We start from the raw sequence: 18,121 nt of genomic DNA on the forward strand, positions 1-18,121 counted from the left end.
AGTAGTGTATAAGCTAAATGTCTGCAGACCCTAACCTCTAACAAAAGTTGGTTTTTCTAGAAAAGGATTGTTTTCTCTTATTGATAGGAACACTGATAATCTCAGAGAAATTAGACTTTAAAGGTGAAAATGCCCAAAAATGCCATGTGCTACCATGCAGTCACATTTCCAAATTTTTCTGTATTTTTTAAATCTTGCCTGTTACTACCCAGGGCACAAAACCAGAACAGCGTCCCCAATAGCCTGTGTTTCCTTCTTTAAAGAAAGTACAGAAGAGAAGTTGGGATGATTATGTGGAAGAAGAATGCTTTGTTATTTGTTCTGGCCTCTAGCAGCACAGCTCTGGTTCTGTTTACAGAGGTAAGACCACAAAGCCCCCTTGTGTCTGAGAAAATTGGCAAACCTGGTTTGGGGAATCAGTTAATGCAGGTGTTACAGCTGCTGTATAAAACTGCTGTGGCAGTGAATGTCTCAGGGCTGAGAGGCATCCAAACTTCCCTGCTCAGCTGCCATGCCTGTGGCCTTCCAAAACGTGACAAAGGAGGCTGCATAAACCTTGGGGGGACCCATTCAGCTGGGCACATCTTAGCAAACCAGATTGATTGCACTTGGGTGAAACCAGTTAGGCCCAGTTTTGGGGGGGTTGCAGCTGGAGGCTGGACACAGAAAGCAAGGAGAACATCTACTAAGGTTGAGCCAAAGTACCTGTGGTGCATGAGAGGCACAGAAGAAAGCAGCAAGACACAGAGAGCCTGGTGACATGGACATAGGTGATTTTTTTATGGGCAAGATTATTTCCAACTGAAGAAGGAAGGTGTTGAATCCACCATGGAGAGCTGCCCAGAATAGTATGGAGAGGTGGAATTCATCAAAGGTGAGATCCTGGTCTCTGAAGACATTTCTGCTCTAAATCTCAAGGATACTTCAAAGCAACCACAAAACACATCTGTGTAAATGCTTGCAAATATTTAATGGCTTTATGCAATTTGCTGCTTTTATTATGTAAGATGAAGTGAAATAACAGTGGTGGGTTTTGAGCCCTTGCACTTACGCTTGCTGAGGGTCTAGAACTAACTCACACCATCAGAGTGATACCTTAGACCTTTCTCTGCAGTGGTTGATATATCTGAGACTTTAAATTCAAAAACTTCCTGTAAAAGGGAGTGGTGAATATGCTTATATCAGTGTTATGCTCACCTCTTATGGCATATCATTATATGTACAGTAACCATTCAGCATCCTAGTTGACCTAATCAATATAATATAGACTATAATATATATATAAGAAATATATATTATATTATTATATATTATATATTATATATTATAATATATAAGATAATATATATAAGATAATATATATAGACAATATAATATAGACTGATATGTGAAAAAGAACAAAATTAACTTTTTCACCTGGCATGAGTATTTTGCTGTTCATCCTTAGGAGAAGGCTCTAGTGATTTATAATCAAATTCTGTCTATATATAGCTAATTAATATTGTTGAAATGTTAATGCTTCAGTGGCTGTCAATGTATCCAAGATTTACTTTCATGAAACCTGTCATTACCCTGCCATCTCACACTCTCACTTGGGGTGAATCTGCATCACAAATAACTGTGCATATGTAAATTAAATATTAAAACTACACCATTAGAATTAATCAGTCTAAAAATGCAAATTATGAGATTCCCCCAGTCTCTGAAGCAGTGCCCAAGTGAGGAAAGATGATTGCCTACAACACTACACCATTCAGAGTTTGTCCAGAGATCCTCAGGACAGATTTACCCATAAGAAAAACATGAATGACACTTAGACCTGAATGTTCTCGGCCCATGGGGACCTTGAAAGGCTGTGAGCATGCTGGCCAGCAGCAACAGGCTTTGCCTGTGGCTGATGGTGCTAACACTTATCTGGCCTTCCCTTAACTCTGAATATCCTGGCCCCTGTGAGATGAGGCAAGGCAGAGGTGAGGACATCAGCAGGTAATACATTTCTCAGCTCTGAGGCTCAGAGCTCAATGCCCTGGAGAACTGAGGCAGGAGTCTCTCATGAATAGAGGTCTTTGCAGCCCTCCTCATCCCTTTCTTTTGGGACCAAAGCTTGAATTTGCAGTGCAGTGTAGCAGAAACTGTCATTAACCTTTACGGTTATAGGAGTTGTACTTTGTCAACAATGTTTTTTGGGGGTTTTTTGTTTGTTTTGTTTTGGGTGGGCTTTTTTGGTTGGTTTGGTTTTGGTTTATTCGGCTTATGATGTTCAAAGCATGATGAATCCTCCAGACTGTGTTGTGTGTGATCAAAGAGTTGTCTGATCTCTTTTCTAATGCGAGGTGTGCCATCTGGGAGAGCTGATGTTTGTATGGACAGGAAAGATGTGATTTCAGGGAAAGTGCTATCCCTAGACTTCGTTAAGAAGTGGGAAACAGATCATCACTTATACCTGAGTTCTTCAGTTGAGAATTACCATTACATTCTCTACATGGTAGGAACTTCATAAGACAAACAATATCTGACACAATATAGCCGCTGCTGTGAGATAACAGTGATTTCACAAAAACTAGTGATATTTTCCTGTGAATCCAAACCACCTGGAAGTGACTATTTGGTCCTTGTATATGTAGCACTGCTGATTTCCATGGAAGCACATTTGGCAGAATGGTGAGAACCAAAAATAACTATATTTTATCTCAGTACTTTAGCCATCTTGGGCTTTTTCAAAAGACCATAAGAACTGGTCCACCCCCTAGCCTCAGGTGTGTTTGTCAGATGGAGATGTCAGGTGGGAGCCCCAGGTAACTTTTATAAATTTGATTCCTCAACATCATTTAATGTCTTTTCTGCTGCCCCACTCACCTCAACCACATGTTAGTTCACAAGCCAGAGATCTTTTTACCCTATGGCCAGGGTAAAAGACAGTTTTATTGGTGCTCTAGTCAGATTTTGATAGTAATGCTATGGTGTGTCAGGAACTGAGTTTTCAACACAGCAACTCATATTTTTTAAAAAAATTCCATGTGTGACCAAGAATAGTAAGATTCTATTGAAAAAGCAACCTTTAGAATCCATCTTTTCCCTATTATGTCTTCAGGTGCACAAAATAGACATGAATTTTTGTAAAATATACAAATTCAGATTTTTTTTTTCTGTCTTCCATATCGAAATGCCTGAAGCAATCATGTTCAAAGTTTATCATCTGGCTGATAAAAGGCACAGAAGACTTTGGCCAGAAAGCTGGGAGTCCCATAAATTAATGAACTGATGAAAATAGGGTTCATAGCAGAAACCCAGAGACAACCTTAAGAGTAGCATTATTTCACATTTGGATGCATTTGTATATCTAATAACACAGCCTTATGTTTGTCTCTTTTAGAACAATTCCTATTCAAGACAATATACAAATATGCATAGCCATCGATAAATGTTACAGCTACTGACCCTGGGAATCCCAATGTCAATTAGCAATCTTAGTTAATATACTTCTAGATTGGACTCAAGGGAGTGGCAATCATAGACTGACTGACTTGCTGGTATATATATTTTTATAACCATGTCTTGTGTACTCGGCAAAGCTGCGTGTGTCCGCACACAGCAAAGCTGAAATATGCAGGTATTTGGTCAGCTAAATAAAAGCCATATCCCTTGGGGAGAGTAAAAAGTTTGGAACAGCAGTGTCAGTGCAGACAATGAAAGTTAGTATTTCCTTTATTATGTACACAGAGAAATCCACGTTAGCGTACAGTAAGGGCTGGGTTATTGTGGCTGCACACCCATGCGCACAGAGAGAAGCACAAAAAGAAGGAAAGCAGAGCTATTAATTGGGATTTGTATTCTAATTTATTCTCTCCACATCAAAAGAAGCAATACGATGCTGATGGCTCCCCGTTTTTCCAATACACAATCTGTGCACACTATTTGCCTGCAAAGAGGAGAGGCTACCTTTGTTTCATGTGCATCTGCTCTTGCTACAGTACAAAAATGCTCCTTTGTTGAGCTGGGCGGCAGGAGTGCACGGAGGTGTAAGGAATCTAAGACCCCATCTTCTACTTTTTATCACCTCCCCCGTGGATTACACACAAGCAGCACAATACAGTCATTAAAAAGAGTTACACATGAAAAGAGCCAGCGCCTCATCAGCTCGCTGATGTGTCACACTACTGACGGACATGCAGCCGTAATTGCTGTGATAAGAAATCTGTCTTTCTGTCCTCTTCACACCCCTCCCCGTGCGCTCAGGAGAAAGGGGGACAAGCAATCTCTCCCCTCGCATCCTTCCCCAACAACACATTGGGATATTAAATAACCCTCTCGTCCTCTCTGCACCCTTTGTTTAAAGCGACATCTCCAAAGATATGTTCTGTGGGTAGTGGGAGGGAAGGGGGGAAAAGGGATATTTACTTACAGAGCAGTAGCGGGCAGTTAATGCCACCTCCTGGACCGGGGACAGGGGCTCACATCCATTAACAAACGTGCAAAGAGCACACTGGCCTGTGCAGAGGAGAGCTGTACAGCCAGCTGGGGCTTTCTAGCCCTGCAAAGAGCGGCTCTGCCGATTCCAGCTCTGCAGTCAGTGTGGTGTGGAAAGAGGCTGCTGCCTTCCCCAGCCTAGTGAAACCCCTCGCTATCATTTTACCATATAAGGAGACAAAAGCATCGGAGACTCTCATTCTTTGAGGCGCTCTGCAGCTGGCATTCGACACTTTCTCTATTCCAAGGGTGTCAATACTTCCCCCTCCTAAACATCTTGTCTTTCTTGGCCCCCTTCCTAAAATAAGGCTCCTTCTCCCCTCCTCCAGCCTTTGTTTCTCTAAACCCCTGATGCTTATTAATAACATGGCTTTGCTAAATCCGAGAGCTCACTCTTTACAGAAGGAGATGTTTTACAGCAACTAGAGCCAAAACCTTTGTACGGCTCTTCACCTGGCTGAGAGAATAAAGTCCTTGGTTCAAATTGGTATGAGGCTCTTTTTGCTTTGGTCATTTTGCCTACTGAGTGTCCTCTTGCCAAAGAAGAGTGAAACAACCTGTCTCTCTTCTGTTTTGTGGAGAGGTGCACATTTTTACAAAGACCAGGTGTGCAGGCATTTCTTTATGGGCATTTAGACCCCAGTCTAGTTTCTCTCCACCCTTCTTTCTTGCCAAGCTTCCCCATAATCAGGAGGAAAATGAACAAAAGCAGGGGAAATCGATGAAACCAAACCCAACCATCTCTTTGTAAGAGAAAGCCAAAGGAACAGATTGTCTCAGCACATGCTCAGTACCCAGTCAAGAGCCTTGCCAGTGTGCACATGGTAAGAAGAGGGGGAACTATTTATCCTACTATAATCAGGAACTGCTTTTTCTGCTACAAAATCCAATTTCATTTATCAACCATTCTAGCAGAAACACATTCTGCTAATCAAAACAGTGAGGGTCCTGGGAAACCTCCCAGAGGGAAGAATTTGGATCAGAAGCACATGGGAGATGTCTGCTCTCTGCAGCTTGAGGGGTAGGCTGGGGAAGCATTACGGGGTATTCTTCAGTAATGGCTGGTGCTTCCCAAAGGGAGGTGCTTTAATATGAATGCTTTCCACCTTAAGGAAAACCAGAAGGATAAATATGTAAAGCCCATTATCCTGAGAGAGTCTTGCTGCTGTTTTGCATCCAGAAGATGCTGGCTAGTCCAGTTTTGGGTACTGGGCTCTGGCACGTGCCTGAGCGGTGGTGTAGATGTGCTCATCAGTTAGATAAGGGTTTTTCCTGCAAAACAAACTTGTGCCAGAACCCTGCCCTGTACTTGCTGTCCTCTTATGCACCCAAATATAGTCAGATTTGGAATGGAGCTAAAATGTGTTAGTTGATCTCAGTGCTACTCCAAATCTAGAAAAGCACAGAATAAAATGGTGGGGAAGAGCCATTCCTAGTTTTTCTATCAGAAGTCAATTCTCCTTTACAGATGTGAGTTATTTTGATGACCAGCAATGATCTGTTTATCAGCTGATCCAGCCTCTGCTGTTGAGTTTTCAAAATACAACCACCATGCCCTGGAGGACTGACAATGGGCATACAGGATTAAGAATGCCATGGCAATTAAATCTTACTTAAATCAAAGCTGCTGCACTCCCCAGCCACATGGGGAGTCACAGACTTCTTCCCTTGAATTTGCAGTGGCATTGTAAAATTAATTAAACCAGAGAGTGCAAAGATTTCATTGAACCCATGAGTTACCTTGGAGCTGCACCTATATCTTGGGAGAGCTACTGGTTGGGTTCCCAGTCCCATCAGTGACTTCCTGGATGCCCTTGAACACAACATGTAATTCCTTAGCTTCACTATCTGTAAAAAGCTCAGGACAGCCAAAGGCATGTGAAGTTTGCTAGGAAATATATAAAGGACTAGCTAGAGCATAAATATAATAGGAGTAATAGTTTCTCTCTTTTAGGTTAAACTATTGCACAGTGGCAACAATAGTAACTTATTTGCATCTTAGTTACTGTTCTTACCTCAGCTCTGATTTAATAGTGTACCTAAAAAAGGAAACAGGTCTTGAAGGTGATTAGAATTGGGCTATTTGATTCCAAACTTTTCTAAACAAACTAAATATTCTGAATGTGTTAATTTGTTTTTTTTTTCAATTTCCATGATATTTTTATTTCCCCATCTGTCTATTGACAGTTACTGCAGCAAGTCTGACAGAGATTTTTTGATGATCCCTGTGGTCATACAAGACAAGTATTTTCCACAAACACAAGTTTAAATATATGCTGGCTCCAGCTGAAATGATTTAGTTTATCTGTTGCAGGTCTGGGTTGACTTAAGGAAGGTAGGTAATTTTTGTCTAATTTACTATAACACCTCTGACTCCTTGAAGGCAGAAGAGCATCTGCCGATTTAAAACCCATTGATTTGTGGGCTCACTACGGGACTTGACACTCAGCAGCCACACCAAGACTGTGTGGAGCTGTGAAAGGGGTGAGGAAGGTTACCAGGCAGCATCTTCCCTCATCCCATGATGAGGTGTATGCACTCCATCAAACACCACTAGGGAAGGTACAGGGAATGTCAGACCTCTTGCCCTCCTTCAGGACCACTCACTCCACATTTTTCTGGCAAGTAAATATTCGTCAGTGGTTGGCAGCCTGCCCCAGCCTTTTTCCCACCAGAATCTAATCCAACAGGTGTGGGTGGGTGGGAGAGCCACAGATTTCATTAATTTTCAGAAATGGGGAGGAAAGGGCAGAGGCCCTTTCACTAACAAATTTATTATGTAAACCCACTTCTTCTTTTTATATATATATGTATAGAAATAGATAGATAGATAGATAGATAGATAGATAGATAGATAGATAGATAGATAGATTTTTTTTATTATTTTTATTTCATTGGTTCTCTGAAGAACCCAGCAGAGATCAGTCACCTTCAAGGCTTCAGAGGAGTCAGTGCAATGAAAATGGGGGCAGTGCTTCTAATAGGGGGCCTAAACCAAGAGTGGAAATGCAAGTACAGTGCAGTGATTCAGAAACTTATCCTATGGTTTATCTTTTCTTCATGTATATAGCATTTACATTACATATATTGCTTGTTCTTCAGTGGTCTGAGTGTTTAACAGGTTAATTCTATGTGTAGAATGCTGTACCTCCATATGGGGAAAAAAGGTGGAAATAGTACCATTTTTATAGCAGGACTTCTCAATGATTTTATTAAACCTTCATAGGTCTCACTTCAGCTACTGGGCTGATGCTGGAATAACTATAATTTCAGCAGTTATCTCCTTTTCTGGCTGAAAAGAATGAACAAAGAAAAGTACTGGAAAGAGACAGCTGGAAGTGGAATATTTTTGTTTCCTCTAGTTTGAGACACAGAGAAATACAATGTCTGTGAGAGATCAGGGGAGGGGAAAACATACACTTTTAGGTTTGAAAATGGCTAAGCTACTGGCTGATTCCTTACTCCTGGAAACTGTTAAGTTACTTTATCAGAATTCAGCTAATCCCCTTTTTGATACTTGAATCTGTGTAACACAAGCTTCAATTGAATATGACAGGGTGCATTTAGGAGAGCTGCTATTTTTGGCACTACTATTTAGGAAGGAGTGTAGACTAGTGCAGATGTTGCATTTTAGTTCGTTAAATCTAAAATAACAGCTAGGCAATACTAAATCATCCTGAAATTTCATTCTTATAAAATACTCACAGATATGCATTTTCTCCAAGATTGTAAGGAGTTTGCAAAGGATAAAAAGATGTATTTCAGCATGTATTTTCTTTCCCAATTCAGTTTCCAAGTCACAAGGCTTTTTGCAATATTCTGATTTTCCTTTCTTCCCCTAGAAGACTCGAACCTCAAGTAGAAAGACATATCAGGTAAGAAGTACCTGTGTTTCACATATTCTGATGAGGGAATTATGGACATCTTTTGACAATCCATTAAAACCTCCCCAGCCAAGACAGATAGAGAAAGTCTGTCTGCTTTGGAATCATGAAAGACTTATATTATTAATGTTTAGCCTAAATCAATGTGGAAATATTAGTGGTTTAGAAACTCCAATCTAATCTGTAAAAAAAAAAAAAAAATCCATGTTAATTTCTTAATATGTTTGAATAGTTTTCACATGCACTGTCAAACAATTTTCTTCTGTAATTTAGAGAAAGGAGCCATGGTTCAGTAGCATCAGAGAACTTCTGTTTTTCATAGGAAAAGTTATCTTTAGAAGGATAATGTGATGCTATGTGATAAGAGAGATAGTTGAGACCCAAATACAAGCGTGTCTCTGTAATAGCATGGTCTGGGACAGAGACAAAAAGCATTCTAGACCATTATGGTCAGTTTGGACAAAGATTTCATTAATTTTTTTAAGTTAGTCAGGACCTTCGATCCAGTTAGCCCCAGTTTCATTCAGAGAAATCTCTCTCCTGAAAGAGGTGTCCCAAAGTGAATATGGCAGTGAGACACCTGTCAAAATGTGCTCTGTCACTTTCTGTTCAATTGTTCCCATGCCGTTCTCTCTGTGAACAACAGATACAAGAGAGGGCTTGCAATGGGTGACCCAGGCAGAGAGACAGCTGTGTCCCTTTTTCTGCTGCTTTCCTCTCTCCCAGCTGAGTAGACAAACAGCTTTTACCACTGATGTGCAGAGGAACACAATTTGATCACAGAAGAAGACAGAACACCGGAGAAAGTTTCAAGGATCAGCCCAGGGCATAAAGGAATGGTATCTGCTAAGGAAACACCCTCCTATTGACAGATGAGTTTCCAAAAGCTTGGAAAGCTGAGGAACCATGTCACAAGGCTGACAGGTCCTCCACTGAAAAAGCAGCATTGTCAGAAATCTATCCCAGGACCTCATGGATTAAACAAAAGCCATACAGGCCATTGCAGGATCAATGCAGCCCATCAAACAACTCCCCAAGCAGTAGCTGCCTCTACCATGTGGGGCAGCCACCCTGAACAGCCCTCACCCAGCTGTGAAACTGTGTGAAGACATAACGAAGACTAAAACAAGGAGTGGATGACAACAATTCTGCTGGAGTATAGGGTTTTCACTTACTATCTCTACCATTCTTTCTCATCCTTTCCCCTCACTAAGGAAGGGATGGTGCCTCTACTTTTAAGGAAGCTAGAGTAAAATATTTTGGTCTTTGCCATTTTCACACTTCTTTGGCTTCCAAGTGTTCTCTAAATCCCTCAGCTCCATAGTTTGTTCATCTGCAACCAAGGGTAGAGATCTTGGTGGCATGTTTTTGGAAATGCTTTGGGATAGAGAGACAACCCCCAACAACAGGTGAGGGGTCTTCATATTACTCTAAATGATAATAGTGCAGGGACCTATGCAGAGGAGTTCTTGCTTCTCTTCTTTCCTCTGGATTCAACTTGACTGCCATGAATATGACAGATGGAAAGAGCCTTTTGGGTTTCCTACCCCTGCAGATGGAATCTGGGATGTCAAATTACTGCAGAGGTTGCAGTAATTGCTGGTCTTCTGAGCTGGCAAATACTACCCCCTAATTTAGGATTTATTAATTTTAGTATAATCATGATTTATCATTCCCTGTTCCAGATGCATGAAACAAACACACTGTGATTGTTCCAAGAAACTAATCACTCTGTGTTTCTGACAACACCAGAGACTTGCTATTCTGTAAAAAATAGCTCCCATTCCCTGTGGTGTTCCCAGCAGCACAGTCAGCATTTTCCCTGAGGAAAAAGGCAAAATCCCCTTTCCACAGACTTTCCCCCTCTCACTGCCCCATTGCCCATGGCTTCTTCTCCAAAATCTCACTTCTGTGTGTATAATTTGCTACTGCTCCCCTTAGCACTTTTTCTGCCTGCACTCCTGATAGCTGTTATCACCCTCTGGAAATAACCAAGAGCAACATTTGAGACTACCATTTCACTTTATCAGCCAGCCTCAGGAACTTCTGAGCCAAGACATCTGTCCTGGGGCGACTTTATGAGGCTTATATCCGCAATTGTCTGTTCTGTTAACGCTGGATATTAAGTTCTGCACCTTTAAGACGATTCTGAGAGCGAAGGGAGGATAGAAGAAGTGCACAGTTTGTTTTGTGAAACTGAGCAGTTGGCAAATATCTTAAGAACTTATCTAACTAATTTCCACGGCAGAAGTGACAATGTCTAAGTCATTCCTGGCAGATCTTTGTCTAATTTGCCCTTAAGGATTAACATTAGGACTCCACAACCTCCAAAGAGGGAGGGATGCAGGCAGGAAGGAAGGCAGGAAGGAAGGAAGGAAGGAAGGAAGGTTTATACTAAAATTTTTAGTCTAACATTCATGCCTGCAAAGTATGAATAGGGTCAGGCAGAACTTGTCATTTTGTAGCTATTCAGATCACACCACAGCAATATGAGAATCACTGAAAGCAGGGTTCCTCCAATTTGTTATGCTGCTCTTGGGAAATGTCTTGGGAAGTAAGTGAGAAGAGAATTTAATGATATCTCTTCATAATACTCTGCCAGCCTCCAGCAACTTTTGGCTTGGGGATTTCTCAACCTGGAGGCAGTATCCATACTGAATATCACTTTCATGAACTTGCAGTTCCCTCCTGACTGCCTGAAAGGAAATCCACAGCTTCCAGTAACAGGTAGTTCTACCCTGTGTTGCTGAAGAACCATCTTCTTTGTGTCAATTTTGAACATATTACCCAGGAGTTTCATCTGAGACCTCCTAGGTCTTACCTTTGGAGATATAATGAGAAACTGATCTTTATTCATATGCTCCAGACTGTTCATGTCTTTGTCAATCTTTATCATATCTCCCCTCAGCCATCCCTCCTAGGCCAGGGAGTGCCTGTCAACCTGTTCAGTCTGTATGAAAGCTACTTCTTGTGTTTTATCATTTTTCCTCAAACTTTTTCAATATGAAAATTTAATTTTTTACATGATGTGGCCAAAACTTTTAACCTTCAGTTTGCATTTTGGCTGATTGTGTCCTGTTGTTTTGGGGTTTTGGTGTAAACCTAGATAACCTCTAAATTTCACATCCAGCTAGACATCTCAGAAACATTACTTTATAGCTAAAGTTGCATTTCCTCCCCATGTTCACTGTTTTATGCTCATCTACATTCAGCTTGAGATGCTGTTCTAGTGCCCACTCATCCTGTTGGCTAAGATCCTTTTCTCTCATCCAGTTTCTCAGCCTTAGAAGAGTTTCCACTAATAATCTCCTATTAATCTCTTTACTGTAAAACCTATTTTTCAATTGATTTTATGTGATACATGTAAATATCTTCCCTCTTATCTTATTACTGCTTAAGTGTTTTTAAGGTTTTGTGGTGAGGGCCCTTAGTGAATACATGGAAAAGGACAAATACGCAGATGCTGTCAATCAATGATCTCTTGTATCTCCATGCTGTTTATTATCTCACAGAAACCTGATAGATTTGTAGAACATGATTTCTCCTTACCAAGCTATATTGAATTTCTCCCCATGTATCATATTTACCCCACTTCTCTACCCTACATAATGATTTCTCCTAAATTTGTCAGTCTTACCAGGCTCTATTCCTCCTGTTTGCTCTTGGAAGCATTTTAAAAGGCTGATGCTGTGTTGGATACATTCAGGTGCTCAGTTCTAAGTCTGTTTTAAATAAGAGACCATGGACTATTATTATTTCAGCTAATTCATCCTTCAGTTCCCTTATATCTGCTGGATGAATACCACCTGGTTCAAACATTTTCTTTCTATTCATTTTGTTTATTTGCTCCATACTTCTTCTACAGACATTTCAGCTTAAAATAGATCCTCTGATGATACCCATAAGGAAGCATTCTGCTGCAGGAAGCTCTCCAAGTTCCTTATAATGAACACAGGAGCAAAAAAAAGAGATCATTAACCTCCTCTGTTACAGCCATCTCTTCCTCAAGGGTTGGTTTTCTGTTGGTCCTATCGTTGTCCAAACCCTTCAACTTGCCTAATACTCAAAAGAATCACTTCCCAAATAACTTCAGACTCACAATATTTTGATTGTAAGTAGAAACAGTCACCCTCTCCAGTCTGACCATGATTGGGGGTGTTCTGTTTTGAAGAAAGATCCTTCTGCATGGAAGCAATTATTTTTCTTCCCAACTACTGTTTGTATATACTACAGATAAACTGAGAGGGTCTGAGATGTAGGCTCAGACATATATTATGATTGAGTATATGAGCTTAGATTGTGCACTTTGAAGTAGAGTCCTTGCTGTTGATCCTCTTAGGCCTGTGCTTACTTTGAACCCTATAAGTGCTCAGACCCTTTAAATAAGAGGATTAAAGTGATCATTTGGTTGCTGATGTGAATTTCATGTCTACCATTTCACACAGAACTGAAAAAATATACCATCCACTGTCAGCCTGATAGGCATATGGATTGTGTTTGTCCCTGCCAAGTTTATATTCACATGGCTGTCTAGTGGAGTTACTGTCTTAATGTGAATGAAATTCAAATGTTTAGAGTAAAATGAAAGAACAACTTGTAATAATGGCTTGTCTTGAAGTGTCTCTTGCTGAAAGAAAAGTAATTCTTATGAATCATTAGAGAGGAGTCAGAACTCATGTTATGAAGCAGTGCTAGTCCTTTTGCTTATCCCTAATGTCTAACCATAAAGTCCAGTGAGTCCTGGCTGGGTTGCTGTAATGTAAATTCCTTACATGATAGAGCACTGCCCATCTGTCTGTCCCTGAAGAGCCAGTCCACAATGATGCTGACTCTCTTATACCCAGAAGGATTTCCAGGAACCCAGACTCCTAATTTGCAAGGAAGAGTTTCTAACACTTGGGTGTCCATCAAAAAATATGGAGAAGGGGCTGGCTTGTCTGGCAGCACGCAGAGTGCTGGAGAGGCAGTGGAAACTTCACTTGCAGGGGAGGGCAGAGGAAGACAGAGTGCTCTGCCTGAGTGCCTACAGCACTTCCACAGCCATGCCCACACTGCTGCTCCTGCTGCCTTTCTCTGTGAGCATGCCCTGGACCCAGAGCTGTTTGCTATTTCCTTTAGTAAGGTGCAGATCCACCCGACATTTGCATTAGTGAACACAGGGCAAAAAAGCAGATGGCTGCCCTCAGATCTGGTCCCTAGAACACCCTTACTTCTTTGTTCTGAATTAGGGAGATGTGCTATTTTTCTCCTCCCTTCTGTTGAGAGAAGAAATACTCGAAGGTGAAATGCAGGCCATGTGAGCACATAACACATAATGTGTCTAACCTGTGCTCACACAAATTCCTGAGGTGGACTTATGTGGTAGAGTCGAAAAGTACAGTGGAGTTTGCTCTGAGAACTTCCTCTCTGATGTTGTTCTGTACCAAAAGTGCCCTGCTGTATCTCTCTCTTTGTATTATAATTAGTGTACTAAGCCCCTGAATGTCCTGCTGCCTTCTATACCAACGCTGGAGGCTGGGAGATGTGTTGCAATGGAAACCATGCATAGGGAATTAGGATACCAAGCATCGAAAAAATGGCATAAATAACAGAATAATTGGCTTCTGTGTGATGGCATCTATGGCTTGCAGGTATTTCTGTTTTCATATGGTAATCTCTAGGCATGCTGGGCTTTGCTTCCCTAGCCACAGACTACCAAAAAAGGAGCACTAGTCAATGGTGTCAATGCTTCCCTTCTACAGAAAGCATGCAAATTCCTAGGAAGACTTTGGTGAAAATCTGTTCATTTTGACAGGGAATATGCTAATCTGAAAGCCCACAAGCTTTGTTTCTGGAGTGTATGAGACAGCTTCTGTCCCCACTTATGTGCCCATTTTATTCTCATGACAAAGTACTTATTTTCATTTTAAAAGAAAATTTTACTGTAATTTGTTGTGATATGGGAGTTCCACAGGTATTATAGGAAGAAGAAAGAATATTATAAAAGAGGGCCTGTATAAGTGGCTTCATAAAAATATTACTGAAAATATGAAATTAAATTGAGGGAAAATGCTTTTTCTTCTAGCTCTTTCAGTTTCACTTATTCTTGGTAAGCATGTCTTAACAGTAGCCAGTAAATCAACCTGCAGCAGGAACATTTTGAGTTTTATGAAGTTGATGGGTCCCTTTGAAATGTCTGTGGTAGTCCCTCTTTCCATGTTTGTCAGAAGGAGTTGAGCAAAACCAGGCAAAATTGCTCCAGCTGCATTCAGAAAAACTAGGACTCTGTGCAATATGACCTATGCTTCTCAAAGTTGATCAGCATTAGACGAGGAACATTGTGAAACAGTCTGAGATTTATCAGCATGAAACTGTACTCACTGATATAAAGCCAAAGATAAAATATTGCAGTCAGTAATAAATCATCTCAGTGAAAAACAACTGTGTCAGAAGTGTCTGTGGTTTGTTTAGACAACACATAGCCACAAAGAAGGAAAAATGGTAAGAAAAAATTGCAAATGCACTTTTGTGGTATGAATCTACACAAATTTGACGCTATTAAAATTAGGAGGAAAAAGAAAGTTCTGAGTTTTGTTAAAATAATCTGTGGATGCATCTGAGAGAACTCCCATTGACATCTGTGGGGCCAGGATTTCACTCCCAAGTCAGTATTCACATCCACTTCCTTTCTCTGGTTTTCTTCATTGTAAAATAGCCTTTTACATTTTCTGTATTAAAGAAGTGTTTGAATGAAGCTGCCCCCTCACAGCCTCTTGCCAGCTGCAGTCAAAGGTCTGCCTTGTTCTGATAGCTTGCTGTTTGCAAGGAAAAAATAAAGCCATTCATCGACTAATCATATTTTTAAATGCTAGGTGAGAACAAAGTATTATTGTTGGAGACTGCCTTTAGAATGGCTTCACTTTCTAAACACGCTTTGGGTCTTTTTGTTTAATTTCACTTTTAAATTCAAATCCCATTAAAAAATCGCAGCATTCGTATGTATGTTCCTGCATTTTGTTCCAGCTAAAGACTTTTGGCCAACACAGTTTTTTTAAAAAGCTGATGCTTTGCTGTACATGATTGGAATGCTGCTTCTGCTGCTTGTTTTTAAAAGAGAACACCCTCAATACATCAGTGGCTGCAATATCTTAACACTAAGTGCCCAACCAGGACAATTTTCTCACTTTTATTGTTCTAGCCTGAGGCTTGGAAGATAGACAAAGAATTTGAGGACACAAGAAAATTTCTAGTATGTGAGAAGTGAGACTACTAAAAATTACTAGTTTTGTACATGATTTCTTTATTGCACAATTTACTGTGAAAGCACATCACTTTAGCTTAATAGCAAGATCTTGTAATACACAGAAGAGGCAAGGCAGTTGCCAAGTCCCACTGGTGTCCCTCTAAAACGCTGCATTCTCTGGTGGGACAATCTGCCTTTGGGCACCACGTAACAGGAAACTCATCTCCCCAGTGCTGAGGAGCAGAGGGTTGGAGCTCTGTGCAGATCTGCCCAGACCACAGTGGCAAGATGGTTATAGCTGGAGAGCAGGGAGGTATGTGGAGGTGCTGAGGTGCTGCCTGCAGTGTCTGGAGATGTTCAGCCTTCCAAGGCATCCATGTGGGGACAGTAAGTCCCAAGATAAGGTAAGTGCATGTGCAGATAATTTGGTGTTTTACATCACTTTATTATTCCACTTAAGTTATGTGCTGTTCTTGACATGAAAGGTGGAGCAAACTTGTCCCTAAGCATGTTGTCTCAGCACTATCCTCACTGACTGTCACAGCCCACACCAGCATAACCTTGAAAAGCTAAGCCAGACATGACATATTACCTGAGGACATCAACCGTGGCAGCAAGTGCCCGTCACAGGTGAGGTTGGACACATGGGGGTGACCTCAGAGGCCATGTCTTTATAATTAAATAAATCAAATAGGACACTGAGATTCAGTCACCTATGCTTCTGTTGACCAGACGTGTAGAGCTGTCCCCCCTAGGCATGGCCTAAGAGCAAATTCTATCCCTAGGACATGTTTTAGATATGTTCACTTGATTTCAGAGGCCATGAGTGTGTTATGGCCTGGGCACAGCCCAGGTCTGCACTTCTTGCAGGAGCACTGCCAGGCACATGTTGCCATGGCAGAGCCCAAGAGACAGCCCTGGGACCAGCCCAAAGTGCTGCACCAGTTGCACCAATGTAAACATCTACCTCTCATCTTAAGTCAGTGTCTCTCCAGCAGCTTTAGACCAAGTAATCATCTGACCCCCTGCCTTTGAAATCCTCACATAGGATCTGACCTCAATCTCAAACACCTTGAAGTGGACTGTCCTTTCCTACAAGCACTGGCTTTGGGTCAGGTCTAACGAGCACGAGTCCTGCTCCTCAGGGTACCAGGGCCTGAGATCCTGCCAAAGCCTGGGAATGACTCAGCATCTGAAAAAACCTTTCTTTCATTTAAGTTTTTGAATACTGGAATAGTAAACAAACTCTAGTGCAATGTGTGATGGCTTTAGCTTTTAGGCTTAGAGTAAATGAATTATCTTTGTGTCATATTTTGTAATCCTTGGATTTAAAAGCCTTTGGTTATAGGAATACTTATAATAAAAAATTATCTGCAAATGCATCCAAACAAATGTACACACATACACAAATAATCTTATTTTCCCTAAGAGGTGTTCTTTTATTGGCTCCATTTGAAAATTAATGCTCTCATGAGATGAGGTAAAAAGTAATTTAATGTAACAATATCCTGATAATTGGCATTTTGCAGTTATTGCTAATGCTATTTTACAGTCTAGTTTTGATGAATTCCTGCTTTGACACACAGTTATGATTCAGTGCTTTGCTTTCTTTTCCCTTTTCCCTCAGCTGCTGTAATCCATAACAAGTAATTGTTTAAAACATGAAACCAGCAAGTGTCACCTGTGATTTTCCTTTTTTTTTTCTTTAATGGCCCCTAGAAAATGGTCTGAAAGAATAGAAAAAAGTAAAATGTTCCTTCTGTCTGTCCATGTTTTTCCCCACTATGTATTCATTTTCCAAACATTCAACATAAAGAAGAAAATGCTGACAGAGGAGAAAAAACCTCCAAAACCTAATTAAAAGCTTTCTGCCTGAAGTAATTCAGTTTGCTATTCAAACCAAGGAAGTGTCTATAGTAAGATACGGCTGTGTTCCTTAAGAACATGAAAACATGACATTGTATTATTAGTGAAGAAACTAAAAAGCAGCTGTTAGTTAGCACCTGGTTCCCAACAGCAGACTGGGAATACAAAGGGAAACTCTCTGTGTGTGCCCTGGCCACAAGAGAGGAACAAACATCTTGAAGTCCACTCTTCCCCTGAGAAAGCAGCACTCCCCTCAAGAGGTCTATGCAGAGCCCCGAGAAGTGATGGCAAATGGCAGGTGGAAAGGAGAAAAGGGCTCAAAAGACAGTGAAAACCAAAACAAGGCACTATCTTACCTTGCTGCAGCTCAGTGCTGCCTCTGCTCATGAGTCTGTGAAGGAGAGAAGACAGGACAGACTTGCCCCTTTATTGGATTGCCCAAACTATATGTTTCGTAATTAGACAGTTGGGCATCCACGCTTCAGGGGAGCTATAAATATAATATCTCCAAAGCAGCAGCCATGGGCAGGAGATAAGGGCTGCAGCATTTCTGTGCTAACCAGCCTTTTAAGGCATCACAGCTAGAGCTGCATGAGGGCCCCGATGAAAAAAGCTGTTGTGCCCTTGAGTAGTGCCAGCCCATCCCTTTGCTGTGTTTGGGAGTGCCTTCAGGAGGTGCTGC

The 18,121-nt window shown here is 41.1% G+C and overlaps 1 protein-coding gene and 1 long non-coding RNA gene across 5 annotated transcripts in view; one reads left to right on the forward strand and one right to left on the reverse strand.

Annotated features, from left to right (window-relative positions):
* Positions 1-17,918, reverse strand: part of FHL2 (four and a half LIM domains 2) — a 37,846-nt gene extending 19,928 nt beyond the window's left edge. For 2 of the 4 annotated variants that reach the window (XM_066313706.1, XM_066313704.1), the window contains exon 1: positions 17,796-17,918. The gene's annotated coding sequence lies outside the window, so the exon portion shown is untranslated. Of the gene's footprint in view, positions 1-4,402; positions 4,718-17,795 lie in introns of those variants that run through there. The other 2 variants (XM_066313705.1, XM_066313703.1) reach the window with 2 other exon arrangements.
* LOC136357977 (uncharacterized) lies at positions 468-12,315 on the forward strand. Its single transcript, XR_010742982.1, has 3 exons — positions 468-874; positions 8,310-8,342; positions 12,217-12,315. It is a non-coding gene; the product is annotated as an uncharacterized lncRNA (long non-coding RNA).
* Positions 17,919-18,121: the final 203 nt, after the last annotated feature.

Source organism: Sylvia atricapilla, chromosome 2 (assembly GCF_009819655.1).
Source record: "Sylvia atricapilla isolate bSylAtr1 chromosome 2, bSylAtr1.pri, whole genome shotgun sequence".
In the NCBI taxonomy this organism is placed as follows: Eukaryota; Metazoa; Chordata; class Aves; order Passeriformes; family Sylviidae; genus Sylvia; species Sylvia atricapilla.